We start from the raw sequence: 14,546 nt of genomic DNA, 5'->3' as shown, positions 1-14,546 counted from the left end.
GACCCCAAACTTTTGAACGGCAGTGTATATAAAACTTCTTGGTTGTGAACATAACATTGGTTTCCTGAAAGGGAACAAGATGCTGCATAATGACACAATTAGGACTATGTCAGTGGTCTCACGTGGTCTGAAGTCTGTTGTGGAGCGGAGGGGGGCGGGGCCGGTCGGAATATCGCGCGCCCGGTCCCCAATCAGCCTGATGAGGCGCGCGAGGGATAAAGGCGGCCGGTGACGATTGTTGGGGAGAGAGAGAATTACGGACATGTCCGTCATGTGTGTTTGTTTGTGTTTTTGAGTTTCTCATTAAAATATAATTTATGTTGACAAGCCGGTTCTCGCCTCCTCCTTGCCCATCCTTCAACAGTGTTACATCTGTATAAAATCATGCCAATTTATGCTGGTGGTGCTTAAGTGATGACCATAGGGAGCCACATCACAGGCTCTATGTAGGCGAGCACTTGGTACCATCTCGGCAGATTTTCTGAAAAAGATACGAGCCTATGTAGCAACAAGAGATATGTGGCCAACTACGCAACGTCTTGCTCCCTCTCAGGGAACAAAGGTTATGTTAGTACCAAGACATTCCCTTTCAAGGAAACATCGAAGTTGCGTAATGATGCAATTGGGACAAAATACCATCACGCCATGCAAACAGTAGCTGCCAACTCTCTAAGCTGTGTGGCAAGCTTACAGAGGCGCACAAGCAAGCTAAAGAAAGAGCTTTATCACCTTTATCGTCTTTAATAAGAAAGAGCTTTATCGCCATCAGACTGTTCAGAACTCCGCAGCAAGGCAGATAGAACTTGGGAAGGAGGAGACAAACTTTTGCCCAAATTATAAAATCTAACAAAAGTATGCGGAGAGGACCATCCTGTCATCATACAAATGTCTTCCAAGGATGCACTCTAGCTAATGCCCATGAGTATGCCATGCACCTCATAGAATGGGACTGAATACCCAGAGGCGAAAGCAAACCACCTGGCTCGTAAGCACTCTAGATTGCATCCACAATCCAATGAGACGGTCTCTGCTTGGACACTGAAACACCTATGTTGCAGCCACCAAAGCACACAAACTACTGCTCTGACTTACGCCATTGTTTAGTACAGTCAACATAAGCCCGCAGAGCCTGTACTGGGCATAGCATATGTAGTATCTTATGCTCCACCGACTCTAATGGTGGAGGAGAAAAGGACTGTATATTAATAATCTGCAAGCAAAATTATGTAGAGATGACTACAGCCCAAAGAAGGTCTCAGCATGACCTTAGACAAACCAAGTGCACAACAGGGCATGCAAATCACCAACCCTCTTAAACGATGCAAATACTTTCCAAGTAATTTATTAAACATATTAACACACTCTCTACATCAGGGGTCGGTATTATAAAAAAAAACTAACAATATTATTAAAAAATATCACTGTTTTATTCTATTACAATAATACTTTTAAAGTTACTCAAGATATTCAGCCAAAAGTAGTGAGTGGTTTTCTTGTTTTCTTGTTATTGTTGTTTGATTAATAGCCTTTATATGACTACTAGACAGTGCTCAATTCGGTTACATGTACACTTCAAGTCCAACATTATAATGCAAACACGCTTTTTGTCCCACAATTTATGCTCAATTTAGACCAAAATTACTGTTTACATTAAAGTCTCTTCAAGATGGGCATTGGCAGAATTATAAAGTGTCATTCAAGCAGCAAACAGCTATAGACATCAGGAAACAAAAAGTAAATCTTATTTATTTTATCTAGATCAACCAACTTGCTATCGTGATCGATATAATGAACACCCCTGTTCTAGATGTAGATCATAGGCGAAGTATAGAAAATTACTCAAAAGTTTATCATCAATATTGATCTTTTTCAGATAAACATCAAGATTGTTTTATCGCCTAGCCCTATTGATATCATTGCCTTTATCTCTCACATCAACCCAATAATCTCAGTGAGAAATAGTTATATTACAGGCTACATTATAGACACACAGAATCTAGTAAGCAGAAATAAGAATTTACCTTGATATGTTTCTTAAAATTAGAGGCAGGATTAATGCTGATATCTGGCAAATGGCACAATCAAGTAATCAAGCAATTGGCCATTTTCACTGCGAAAAGCCCTTTCAGGTATTGAACTGAGGCATCCTAAACATCCTCCACAGTTGACGCCAAATCTACAGCTGCTGTTCAAGTGTGGGATTTTATTTGATGGGAGTCAGGAGACTCTCTCTAGCCAATCACATAGATAGATAAAAATAAAATCAGGACTGGGAAGTCAGACGGCGGAAAATAGCACAGTAAAAGTACAGTTACAGCACTTAAAATGAACTGAAGTAAAAATAAAAGTGTAAAATTTTTAAACTACTTAAAGTACAATTCCGATTTCTGATTTAGATCAGGCAAATATAAAGAATGGGTCACTAAATGAGTTTTTTTACTCGCTCCCCAGCATAAGTCATGGGGGAAACTGAGCCATAACCTACCTTTAATAGGCAAAGTTTGATACCAATTGGCCTCCATAGAATAATTTTGATACCAATTTGTCTCCGTATAAATTATGACCTAGTCGATCATCCAAACTAGTGTTGTCACAGTACCAAAATTTCAGTAGTCGGTACCAATACCAGTGAAATTTCACGGTATTCGATACCATTTTCAGTACCAAAGCAAAACACAAAAACAGGTTACTGAACAACACTCTTTTATAAACAAAGTTAACAAAGTAACAGCTGAACTAAGAACAAAAATATACCATTGAGCAACATTTCAAGTTAAATATATTATTTTTGAATTATAACAAAACTGTACAATGTATGCTTAAAGTATTTTTTAACACTTATATAAGATTTGCTTCAACTTTTACGTTTTTACCAAGTACAACAAAAAACTAAATAAACAAGCATACAATAGAATGAATAAAAAACAATTTCCAAACTAATGTGCAAAGTGCTCTCATAAACGTGTCAATAAAGCTGCATATTGCCAATTTTCTTCACGATAAGAAATGCACAGTGACATATATTATGATTAAATAAGTCGCGAGCCATCGCGTTCTAATCTAGCTGCATTAAGCGTCCGCTTTTAATAATTCCCTAATACTTTGGGATCTACATAAGATGAAGCTGTGAAAGTTTAGAGTGCATCTTGACTGTGATCTGTGTAATTCTTCCTCTCCTCCGTCAGGCTTGAACTGCAGTGCTGCTCTCACGCTTCATCATTACAGTTTAATGTGATTTCAGGTTAAGTTAAATGAGATCAAACGACTATTAGACAACAAAAATGTTTCTCGACAATTTTTTATTTTCGACGTTGTCGATAATGTCGATTAAAAGTTTCAGCCCTAATGCAAATGATAATATGCTTTTAAACTCACCTGCTTTATTTACTTGAATAAATCTGGGTGTCTGACTTTCAGGTGCTTTATTAAGTTTGATGTGTTTCCTCCTTTTGTCAGAAAATTGTGAAAGCAGCGTTTACAAGGTTTTGCTGATCTATGATGTTTCCCTTTTCATCAGCCTCAAATCCAAAGAATTTCAAAACCTGGCTTTTTCCACTTTTCTTTTCTACAAGATTAAGTTGAGACACCGCAGCAGCAGCTACTTTGCTTGTCGTCATCTTTTGCTTGTTGTGAGCGTTCGAAAGTACCTGACTCGGATTGGGAACCGGGTAGACACAGTACTTGGTACCTTCAGAAATTCTTGTATCGTAAAAAATTTTTTGTTTGAGTACCGACTTGATACCGGAGTACCGGTATTTTTGACAACATTAATCCAAACACGCTAAATCTCAAATGTGTCTGATACGTATCAAACGCAGACTCACATGAGGAGAAGCAAGAGCGTGACCAACGGAGAACTCAAAACACAACTCCTTAACATCGGAAAGACTGTAAAATCAGTGAGTCCAGAACTAACACATCTTAAACGGAGCGAGGAGAGCAAAGTGCATGCAGCCATTGAATAGGGACAGAGATAGCATTTTCTGACTCTTCACCCATCAAAGAGAAGACAGCCGCACAACCATTTGAGTTACACAGCCTCGCCATCTCCTGGGACCCAAGGAGAATACTAATGCCGATGAAGCATCCCTTACATTGGTTCACAATATTGCATTGGATAAAAATGCTCTTTTTTGAGCCTCTTAAGTCCCCGGGTCTGAGCACTGATCATGCAGGAGCTCGCCCGCCATGCAACAGCGCTCCAAAAAAGGGAGAGAAAGAAAGAGAGGCCGGGATCGCACCCCTTGACTCATTAAATTAATGCAAACACTCTAGAGTGACAAAAGAGAAGAAATTAGGTATTTTTAAACAATGGAAAATGTCCTGCATGAAGCATAACTGCACCGAACAAGGCCACACGCCACACGTAACTAACACGGGCTTAGACAAATTTGTGCACTGTAATAAGTGACATGGCTCCCTATGGGTGTTGCTTAAGCGCCATTAGCCAATAAATTGGTGTGATTGTATACATGCTTCAGACCACGTGAGACCATTGACAAAGTCATAGCAAAGCACCCCCACAACATGATGCTGCCACCCCCGTGCTTCAAGATTGGGATGGTATTCTTCGGCTTGAGAGCCTCACCTTTTTTCCTCCAAACATGACCATCCAACGATGGTCACTATGGCAAAACAGTTCATTCTTTTTCATTAGACCAGAGGACATTTCTCAAAAGATTTTGGTTTTGGAGCAGTGGCTTCTTTCTTGCTGAGAAACCTTTCAGGTTAAGTCGATATAGGACTCGTTTTACTGTGGATATGTGTAGACACTTGTCTACCTGTTTCCTCCAGCATCTTAACATGGTCCTTTGCTTTTGCTCTAAAATTGATTTACACTTTTGGCACCAAACTACGTTCATCTCTAGGATACAGAATGCGTCTCCTTCCCAAGTGGTATGATAGAGTATATACCTGTACTTGCATACTATTGTTTGTACAGATGAACGTGGTACCTTCAGACGTTTAGAAATTGCTCCCATTGATGAAACAGACATGTGGAGGTCCACAATTTTTTTTCTGAGGTCTTGGGTGATGTCAAACAAAGAGGCACTGAGTCTGAAGGTAGGCCTTAAAATACATCCACAGGTACACCTCCAATTGACTCCAATTAGCCAATTGGCTAATAGACCCTTTTAGTGCCGACATGACAATTACGTCACGGTTTAAGCTGGAGGCAAAACAAAGGGAAAACTGGAGGCGGCCATTTCAAACAACACAGAGTCGGCTACATAAGGAGCTTAAAATGTCATCTAGTTGTGTTGTTGGGTGCCAGAATAGATGGAGTACAGGCTCTAGTTTAAAATCTGCCACTGCTAGACAAAAAAATGATGACAACTGTGGTTAAACGCAATAAAACGAGTCGAATGGACAGAAACGATAATAAAAAATGCTCGCGTTTGCAGCGCACACTGCATATCAGGTAAGGTTAAATACACTATTGTCTTTTGTGGGTGTGGATTTTGTTTTTGTTACGTGTCTAAAGATTAATCATGCATGCCCACCTAATCAGAATTTGGGGAACGATGTAAGGGATTTCTCACGTAAAGCTACAAAGTTTAGCGCAAACTTTGTTAGTCGTACAGTTAGCTAACTGCTAGCTAACGACCAGAGACTAAACAAAGGAAACTGTATGTGTCGTCTCCCTTTCTATAGTTGCCATAAGTGCAACTGTAGAAAGGGAGATGGAACAGTGAGAAGGTCCATGCTAAGTGTCAGGTGTGTGTTGGCTGACATTAGCTTCAATTACATCTTATTAATTTGTAGGAAAGGCTTCTATGGATGAAGACAGCCCGGACTTCGTCCCCTCTGTGTTTTCTTACAATCGGCAGAGTGACAGGTCTGTGGACAATCTGGAGAGGTAGGTGAAATTGGGTTTTCTAAATGTGGCTAAGTGAATGCTACCATAGGCTGTAATTCATGTGTGCAGTCTTCTTCACTAAAATCTCTATGTTTTGTCTCGTTATGTCCTGCTTTTCTAAGGTGGAAAAGGGAAAGCCTGACAGTGGCACAAGAGGCTCCTTGCCATGGTAAGAACATTCAAAGTTGTATGCACTGTACAATGTTTTTGTGATACAGAATTATCAAACTGCTTTGTCACTTGTCTTTGACATGTCTTGTCTTTCACAAATGTCTTCCAGCTGATGATGATCCAATGGCACCAGAGGAACCAGTGGAAGAAGTTGAGGCAATGGTCCCTCAAGCAGCATACAACAGTCTCAGTGAGAAGTTTGACCAACTCAGCACTGAATATGAGAAAATACTTTTACCAACTCAAAGAGGAGAATGACAGACTGAAATAGGAGCTTCAGAAATCATGCTTCTCACTCTCCACAGTCAAAAACAAGGCTGCACACTTTCTGTTTCTCACTGGGCTAGATTCAGTCATCTTCAGCTGGTTAATGTAAAAAATAAAAGACATTGTGCGAACTGAAAGTCTCATGCTGGAAGATCATTTATTAGTTGTCCTTATGAAACTGAGATTATAGGTTCAAAGTTTCTGAAAACACAGTGTCAAACATTCTAAGATCCTGGTTGCCTGTAATGGCAAACATATTGAAATCTATTATTAAATGACCAAGTAAGGGTGCTGTCCTTAAAATATGCCCAAAAGTTTCAGGCGACATTTCAAGGGATCCAGGTGTATAATTGACTGTACAGAGATATTCATAGAGAGACCAACTAACTTGACTGCTAGAACTCAAACCTGGTTCAACTACAAACATAACAACACCGTTAAGTACCTGGTGGGAATAACACCTGCAGGGGCAGTTTCATTTCTGTCCACAGGCTGAGGTGGGAGAGTGTCAGATAAGCAAATAACACTTGAATCAGGACTTTGCACCTGTTAGAGCCAAAAGATGAAATCTTAGCAGACAGGGGATTTCTGATCAGGGATGAACTTGCTGCCTATGGTGCCAATTTGCTTATACCAAGTTTCACTAAAGGTAAGAGTCAGTTACCTGCTTGTGAAGTAGACTCATCTAGACAACTGTCTCGTGTGAGAATACACATAGAGAGAGTTATAGGCAGATGGAAGAGTTTCAAAATTTGGAGAGAGTTTCAAAATTCAGTTATTCAAGTTTCCCAAGTTAGCCTCTTGGATGACATGGTGATTGTGTGTGGTGCTCTTACCAATTTATGTAAATCTGTGGTGCCCAGAAAAGAAAGAGTATGCTGTGTATGAAATAATGTCTGTCTGTGTGTAAAATAATGAATTGAAAATGTATATGATTTTCACTTTGAGAATTGTGATTAATTATGAATCATCTGTGATTGATTGTGACTAGAATTTTGAAGAACCAATTAAGAAAAATAATCAAATACAGAAAGATTAAAAATTAATTTGCAGTGTCTGGAATTGTTATTTCTAGAAAACATTCACATCTTTAAAATTGTACTGTAATGTCATTCTAAATTTACATCATTTACAGGAGGCATACACTTTAAAATAACTTGTTGGCCATTACATACATCTTCAAATAATACCTTAGCCATCACATTGAATGTTTAAATTTTGGTATTTTGGCCCAGTTCACTCATGTAGCTGTACAAATATGTGACCATTCAGCACATAGTTATAGGCATCTAAAGATTTATACGCCTCAGTTGTTCTTTACTATATACTCTCGGTTTCTCTATCAGGTAGGTGTAGATGTCAGTGCACTCAACCGGAGTAACCCTGTCACATTGTCCATCCATTGAATGAGCGTGTACGGGTCGGCCAATCTGGTTCCGTCCGTTAAAGTTAACTTATTCAAATAACAATCGCGGTCACGGACAGTGAGAGACCTTACATATTCAGATAAAATCGGATTTTCCCCAGTCATTGTTAAAAAACAAGCTAACAAAACTTGCTATCTAGCGTTAGTGAAGTAGTCAGGGGAATCATTCTGCCTCCACCTAAGCTCCACCCACAAAAAAATTTCACAATGTTTTCTAACCGAAAAGGGGTCTATTCCCTAAAGGCGTGACATCATTTTCTGGAATTTTCCAAGCTGCTTAAAGGCACAGATACCTTAGTGTATGTAAACTTCTGACCCACAGGAATTGTCATTTAAGATATAGTCAGTTAAGAGTGAAACAATCTGTCTTTACACAATTGTTGGAAGAATTACTCATCTCATGCACAAAGTAGATGTCCTAAACGACTTGCCAAAACTATAGTTCGCTAATATGAAATCTGTGGAGTGGTTAAAAAATTTGTTTTAATGACTTCAGCATAAGTGTTTTAACTTCTGACTTCAACTGTATTTTGTTACTGCTTCAGCGATGACCTTTAGAAATATAGCTTTCCTGAGGTGTGCAGACCTTGAGAAGGTTATGATTGTTGAGAAAACTTCTATAGCTCAAATATGATCTATGATTTCATATTAAAAACAACTGCAATCTCAGAAAAAAATTATATATATATATATATATATATATATATATATATATATATATATATATATATATACATATTACATATTATGTTATATGTTATGTTATGTTACATTCATACGAGGAGACAGAGAAGTAAGTTTGGAGCAGAAGAAATAGAAATAAACCTTGTAAATTGTCAGCTTTATGCTTAGCTAAAATGCTATTTCTAGCCATTTTACATGCACATGTTACCAGACACGATCATACTTTTTTATCAAGAAAATTCACGTTGGAACATAATTAATTTTTTTCCATTATGACCTTTGATATTAGGGAAAAAATATTATTCTTGATAATAATGTTTAAATTGTTTTCCTGTAAAAATATCAACAAATCCTTAAAACAAGATCAGTTTGATTTAACTTGTTTTAGAAACAACACTGCATAAGATATTTAGGTTTTTCAGAGAATGTATTTTTAACGTGTTTATTTTGTCTAACTGTACTGACAGAATTTTTATAGTCAAAACAAGTGGAAAAATCTACCAGTGCTGATGAAGTAATCCAAAGTATTTAGAATATGTTACTGACCTTGAGTAATCTAATGCAATATGTTACAAATTACACTTTACAGCTTGTATTCTGTAATCTGTAGTGGAATTTCAAAAGTAAACCTCCACTTTAACCTGTACATATGTATATATATATACATATATATATATATATATATATATATATATATATATATATATATATATCACCTCCAAGACTGCATATAGAAGTGAGCGCTGTTCAATAAAAACGTTTGACCTCCAACTATCACCTTCTTGAAATTCCCTGCATTCTCTGATTTCCTCTGAACTTTGGTTAATTGACATTTAGGAAGGGAAGCAACAGCCTGTTGAGAACTTAATTGCAGCACAACAGTTTTCCCTTTCTCTTCGAATAAAGGTCGAGACCTTACCTCCTCCGCCGTTTGAGGCATGCATATGTGATACTGCTTCAGGAGCATTACGCCCACACTCGTAAAAAGTGTACAGAAATTCATGACATAAGACTGTTTCCACTGACTGCTCCCACTTAGTTAACTTTTTATCCTTATTGAAGTTCTCCTTGCCTTGAAATTTACATGGAAATATGAAGTGAAGTTTTATTAAATCGTTGTATTATCTGTATTATGAATTGTATTAAATGTTAAGCTTAAAAAAATAGTGTTTTGTCAATATGTAACACTAGTATTTTCTAACAAGGCACACCTATCTTGTTGATTGCCATTAACTAAATGCTGAGCAATATCAAAGGTCTTTCAAGGCAAGTCAGTCCACTCTGTGGCAATTTTGGGAATGCTCCCAGGCAGCTATTTTCTATGGATACTAGTTGCATGAAAGTACAGCTTTTACCTACAGTACTAGAATGGAGAAACACCAAAATCTCCCGAACGGTCAAGATTACAATCAAAGAACATATTTGAAATCAGCAGTAAAACCTGACAACAATGGTCTCATAAATGCTATATCAGTCCCTTCCTTATTTGATGACCTCCATGACGAGCTCTCTCGATCATGAGGGGGATGGAGAGGGGTCTGCTACCAAGCAGACAGCTTGCGCCATTGGCCGGTCTATGTGTGGGCACCATGGTCGACGAAAAGGCTTTCTCTGAGCTTCGTCTAGCCATGGATCTGTCTCTCCATGCGACCATGCTGGACAAACAGGGTATGGTTCTCAGAGATAATGTCTCTCCTCGACTGCTTGCCTTGGGCGATTCCGGACAGGAGGGACCTTCTGTCTCAGGCACAGGGGACAATATTTCATCCCTGACTCAAGCTGTGGAACCTTCATGTTTGGCCTGAAGGGTACCAACTGAGGGACACCTGAAGTTATCGAGATCATTCTAAGTGCTAGGGCTCCCTCTACTAGAAGAAGTTACGCCAATAAATGGGGTGTCTTTGAAAGATGGTGCAGTGCACATAATGCAGATCCAGTTAACTGCCAGATTGTTTCAGTTCTGGACTTTCTGCAGGAAAAATTGTCAGCAGGCACATGCCCTGCCACTCTCAGGGTTTACGTGGCCGCTCTACCGGCTTGCAACGCCTTGACTGACGGGGTGCCATTGGGGAGACTTCCTCTGCTCGCTCACTTCGTTCGTGGAGCCATGCGACTGAGACTTCCTGCTAGGACCAGGATCCCTTCATGGGACTTAGCAATAGTCCTTGAGGGTCTGGTTGAGACCCCCTTCGAACCTCTGGAGTCAGCGTCTGATAAACTTCTGACTCTCAAGATTGTTTTTCTAATGGCAATTACGTCTCTAAAAAGAATTGGGGATCTACAGGCTCTGTCTGTCTTGCCAGTCTGCTTAGATTTTGCCCCAGGAATGGCTAAAGCAATTTTGCACCCTCATCCTGACTACCTGCCTAAGGTTCCTTTCTCAAATGTACATCCGGTCACTCTCGATAGGGTTGGGCGATGTCCCCTAAATTGGCAGTTGACGATGTTGACGGTAAAACATCGCGATGGACGATGATATCGTCGGTGGGGCGGGGTGGGGGGTTCTATAATTTCATATAATTTCGTTATTTTACTAACCCAACTAATGACTCGTCGGCGCTTTATCAGTAGGTTGCACGACACGTGAAGCATTTTTTTTTTAGCTTTCACTTAAGAAGAGTTGTGCACTTTTTATTTTAATATATCTCTTTACATAAATACTATTTTCCACATAAAAACTATAATTTCGTTATTTTACTATCCCAACTGACTCATCCGCGCTTTCCAATAGGTTGCACGTAAGGGGGAAAAATATTTCTTCCACTTAAGAAGAGTTGTGCACTTAAAAGCACTTTTTATTTTAATATATCTCTTTACATAGATATTTTTTTTCTACTGAAAAACTATAATTTCGTTATTTTACTAGCCCAACTAATTAGTACTCATCCGGGCTTTTTAATATAGGCCTATTGCACGTAAGAAAAAAAAGTAGCTTCCTTCCACGTAGAGTTGATACAATGGCGTTGGTGTTGGTTGCTAAAAAGGGTACTACTTCGCCTATATGGCAATTTTTTGGATTTAGACCTGATGAGAGTGGACAGCCAAGGGACCTGTCCGAAGTTTTGTGCAAGATCTGCTCATGTGTGATCCGCGCAAAAGATGGGCAGACGACCAATCTTCATGACCACTTGCGTGTGCGCCATCCAGCAGAATATGCCACCTTGCCTGCACGTGCTGGGCCTAGCAAAAAAACTAGCCATAAAAGCACATATAAAACCAACAGTGACAGGTGGAGGCAGTTGACAGATGCGGTAGCTCGCTTCCTGGCCAAAGAAATGGTGTCATTCAATACAGTGGAGAAGTCGTCGTTCAAGGTCATGCTGCATACCTTTGATAAACAATACGAGCTGCCAGGTCGGAAATATTTCACCAAGACGGCTATTCCAAACCTTTTCAACGAGGTCAGAAGTAACATCACGAAAGAGCTTGGTGATGTAGAATTATATATTCAAGCTGCAATATGATGCCCTACATGTCAGTGACAGTGCATTATTTGAATAAAGAGTGGACACTGCAGTCCAAATGCTTACAAACTAGCTTCATGCCCGAAAGCCATACAGCAGATAATTTAGAAGAAGCACTGAGCGAGGTAATTAATGACTGGAAACTACAGGAGAAACAAATTGCCTGTATAACTACCGACAATGGGGCGAATATTGTTGCAGCCATCCGGCAGTTGAAATGGCCATGGTTAAGTTGCTTTGGGCACAACTTGAACCTGGCCATAAACAACTCGCTTGTGCAACAGAGGGCCAGCACAGACAGAGCTTTCGGAGTCTGCCGGGCAGTCAACACTGCGTTTTCACACAGCTGGCTAAGGCGACGTGAGCTGCAGAAAGCACAAGTGGAAATGAAACTCCCTGAGCACGCATTTATCACGGTAATTTTAGAACAGTTATCTAACAACGAAGGAATTACTATTTAAATGATTTAATATGTATTTTATTATTTACTGTGTCTTTACTGACAGCACTGTGCAACACGATGGGGCTCAAAACAGCAAATGGTGGAGAGAATGCTTGAGCAGGAGCAAGCCATCAAACGTGTGTTTGCTCTAGACAAAAGCCGCCGCCCACTCCCCCAGCTGACATGGCAAGACATAAGTGTTCTGGAATCTGTCAACAATGCGCTGAAGCCAGTAGCGGACTTCACAGACATTCTCTCTGGAGAAAATTACGTAACAGTGTCCTCACTGCTGCCGATGTTGGCCCATTTAGAAGGTGTGCTGGAGGAGTCAGATAATGATTCCAAACTGACAGCCGACCTGAAGCGTGTCATCCTGGAGCAGATGAAAGGCAGATATGGTGATGAAACCATCCAGAAGATGATGCGTAAAGCAACACTGCTTGACCCCAGGTACCGAGGGGAACATATGAAACCTCCCGAACTTCATTCCACAAAATCACAAATGATGGATGAGATTGTGAGAGAGATTGCGCTGTCGCTTCCAAGTCCAACACCAGGTCCCTCACATGATGCTGGAGAAGAGGGAGATGCCGGCTCCGCCACCGTGCCTAAGAAAAAAAAGTCGTCTTTGGGCAGCCTTCTTGCGAAGAGAGCAGCCACAGCCACGCTCACTGATGAGCAAAAGCTCGAGGCAGAAATGACCATGTACCTGCAGGAAATGGCCATTGATGGGGAAGAGGACCCGCTGACTTGGTGGAAAACGAACGACAAAAGGTTTCCGTTCATGGCAAGATTAGCACGGAAATATCTGTGCATATGTGCTACCAGTACTCCATCAGAGCGGGTCTTCAGCACAGCGGGTAGTGTAGTTACTCCAATCCGCAGCTTATTAAAACCAGATAAAGTAAATATGTTGGTATTTCTGGCCAGAAACATCGAAATGTAAACATGGTCTATGGCTTCTAGACTTCTTTACGCATTTTTCGCCATCCGTTGCGGAGCTATTCGATTTTGCATATTATTTTTTAAAAGTTCATTTGTGTAGTTCATATGACCACTTTACAATTTTTCAATAACATAATTTATTTTGTAGCCTGTGCTGAAGTTAATTGTGCTGCTAATTATAAGTGAAATGTTAATGCCGAGTTTCGGTCTGAGTTCCCGTTTTCCTGTTCTTTATTTGTTGTTCTTCTATGTTTTAATAAATGTGTGTTATTCATATTCACCTTGTTTCTTTCATTTGATTTGACATTATGGATTTATGGCCAAGGAAATTTTTCTTTAAAAGTATTAACCAGACAAAAGTTATTTGACGTTCGCTGGTCTGGGTTTATCACTGCCGCTTCAGTGTATACAAGAGCTATGTGACAATGAGCAAGATTTTCTGAGACACTACAACTACTAATAATTAATTAATAAAGGCTATTTTCTTGTAGCCTACAACATAAAATATTTTAATCTAAATGTACAGTGTAAGACATGTAAAAAAAGACAAGAAGCTAACAATGTCAAGATCAATATTTGTGTAGCCTGCCTGACACGGTATTTTCACAGACTAACACGTCACGTCTCTGGCATATACTACAGTATTTAAAATAGCATATATGCATTAGTTATATTCTCAATTTAATTTACAGAGCAATCCCTGCAAAGTTTTTAGGTTAACTATAGAAGAGACTAGGATTAGTGAGTCACACTAGCAAGACTCGCAAAAGGGGGCGTGGCATCACGATGGTGGCTCTACATCGTGATGTTGGTCAGCCATCACGATGGACGATGATATCGTCCATCGGCACAACCCTAACTCTCGAAGCCTTCAGCTCCCCGCCGTTTACACGGACTTTGTCCAGTCCGTGCCCTTCAGACTTATGTCCACCACACTAGCCAGTGGCGTAAGTCAGGGCAACTATTCGTTTGCCATGGGGGCCGCAATAGCGGGGCGGCCGCAACCAAGCAGACAATGTCGCATTGGGTGAGGGACACTATTGCTCTGGCCTACGAGGCGCGGTCAAGCTTCGCCAGTAGGTATCAGGGCTCACTCTACCAGAGGGATCACCTCCTCCAAAGCCTTGGCTAGAGGTGTCCCTCTGCAGCATGTTTGTGATGCGGCAGGCTGGTCCTCTCCACACACATTCATAAGATTTTATAGTTTGGATGTTCATGGCTCTTATGTCCTTGAGTCAACATCACAAGCTCATGTCTGAGACCTCTCATGCTTTTGTGAGCACAACG

The 14,546-nt window shown here is 40.1% G+C and overlaps 1 protein-coding gene across 1 annotated transcript in view; it reads left to right on the top strand.

Moving 5' to 3' along the window:
* Nucleotides 1-6,868: 6,868 nt before the first annotated feature.
* Nucleotides 6,869-14,546, top strand: part of LOC127647275 (neuronal-specific septin-3-like) — a 134,272-nt gene continuing 126,594 nt past the window's right edge. Inside the window, exon 1 of the mRNA XM_052131424.1 lies at nucleotides 6,869-6,947. The gene's annotated coding sequence lies outside the window, so the exon portion shown is untranslated. The remainder of the gene's footprint in view (nucleotides 6,948-14,546) is intronic.

The sequence above is a fragment of the Xyrauchen texanus genome, chromosome 8 (genome assembly GCF_025860055.1).
Source record: "Xyrauchen texanus isolate HMW12.3.18 chromosome 8, RBS_HiC_50CHRs, whole genome shotgun sequence".
In the NCBI taxonomy this organism is placed as follows: domain Eukaryota; kingdom Metazoa; phylum Chordata; class Actinopteri; order Cypriniformes; family Catostomidae; genus Xyrauchen; species Xyrauchen texanus.
This window is presented reverse-complemented; position numbering and strand designations above follow the sequence as displayed.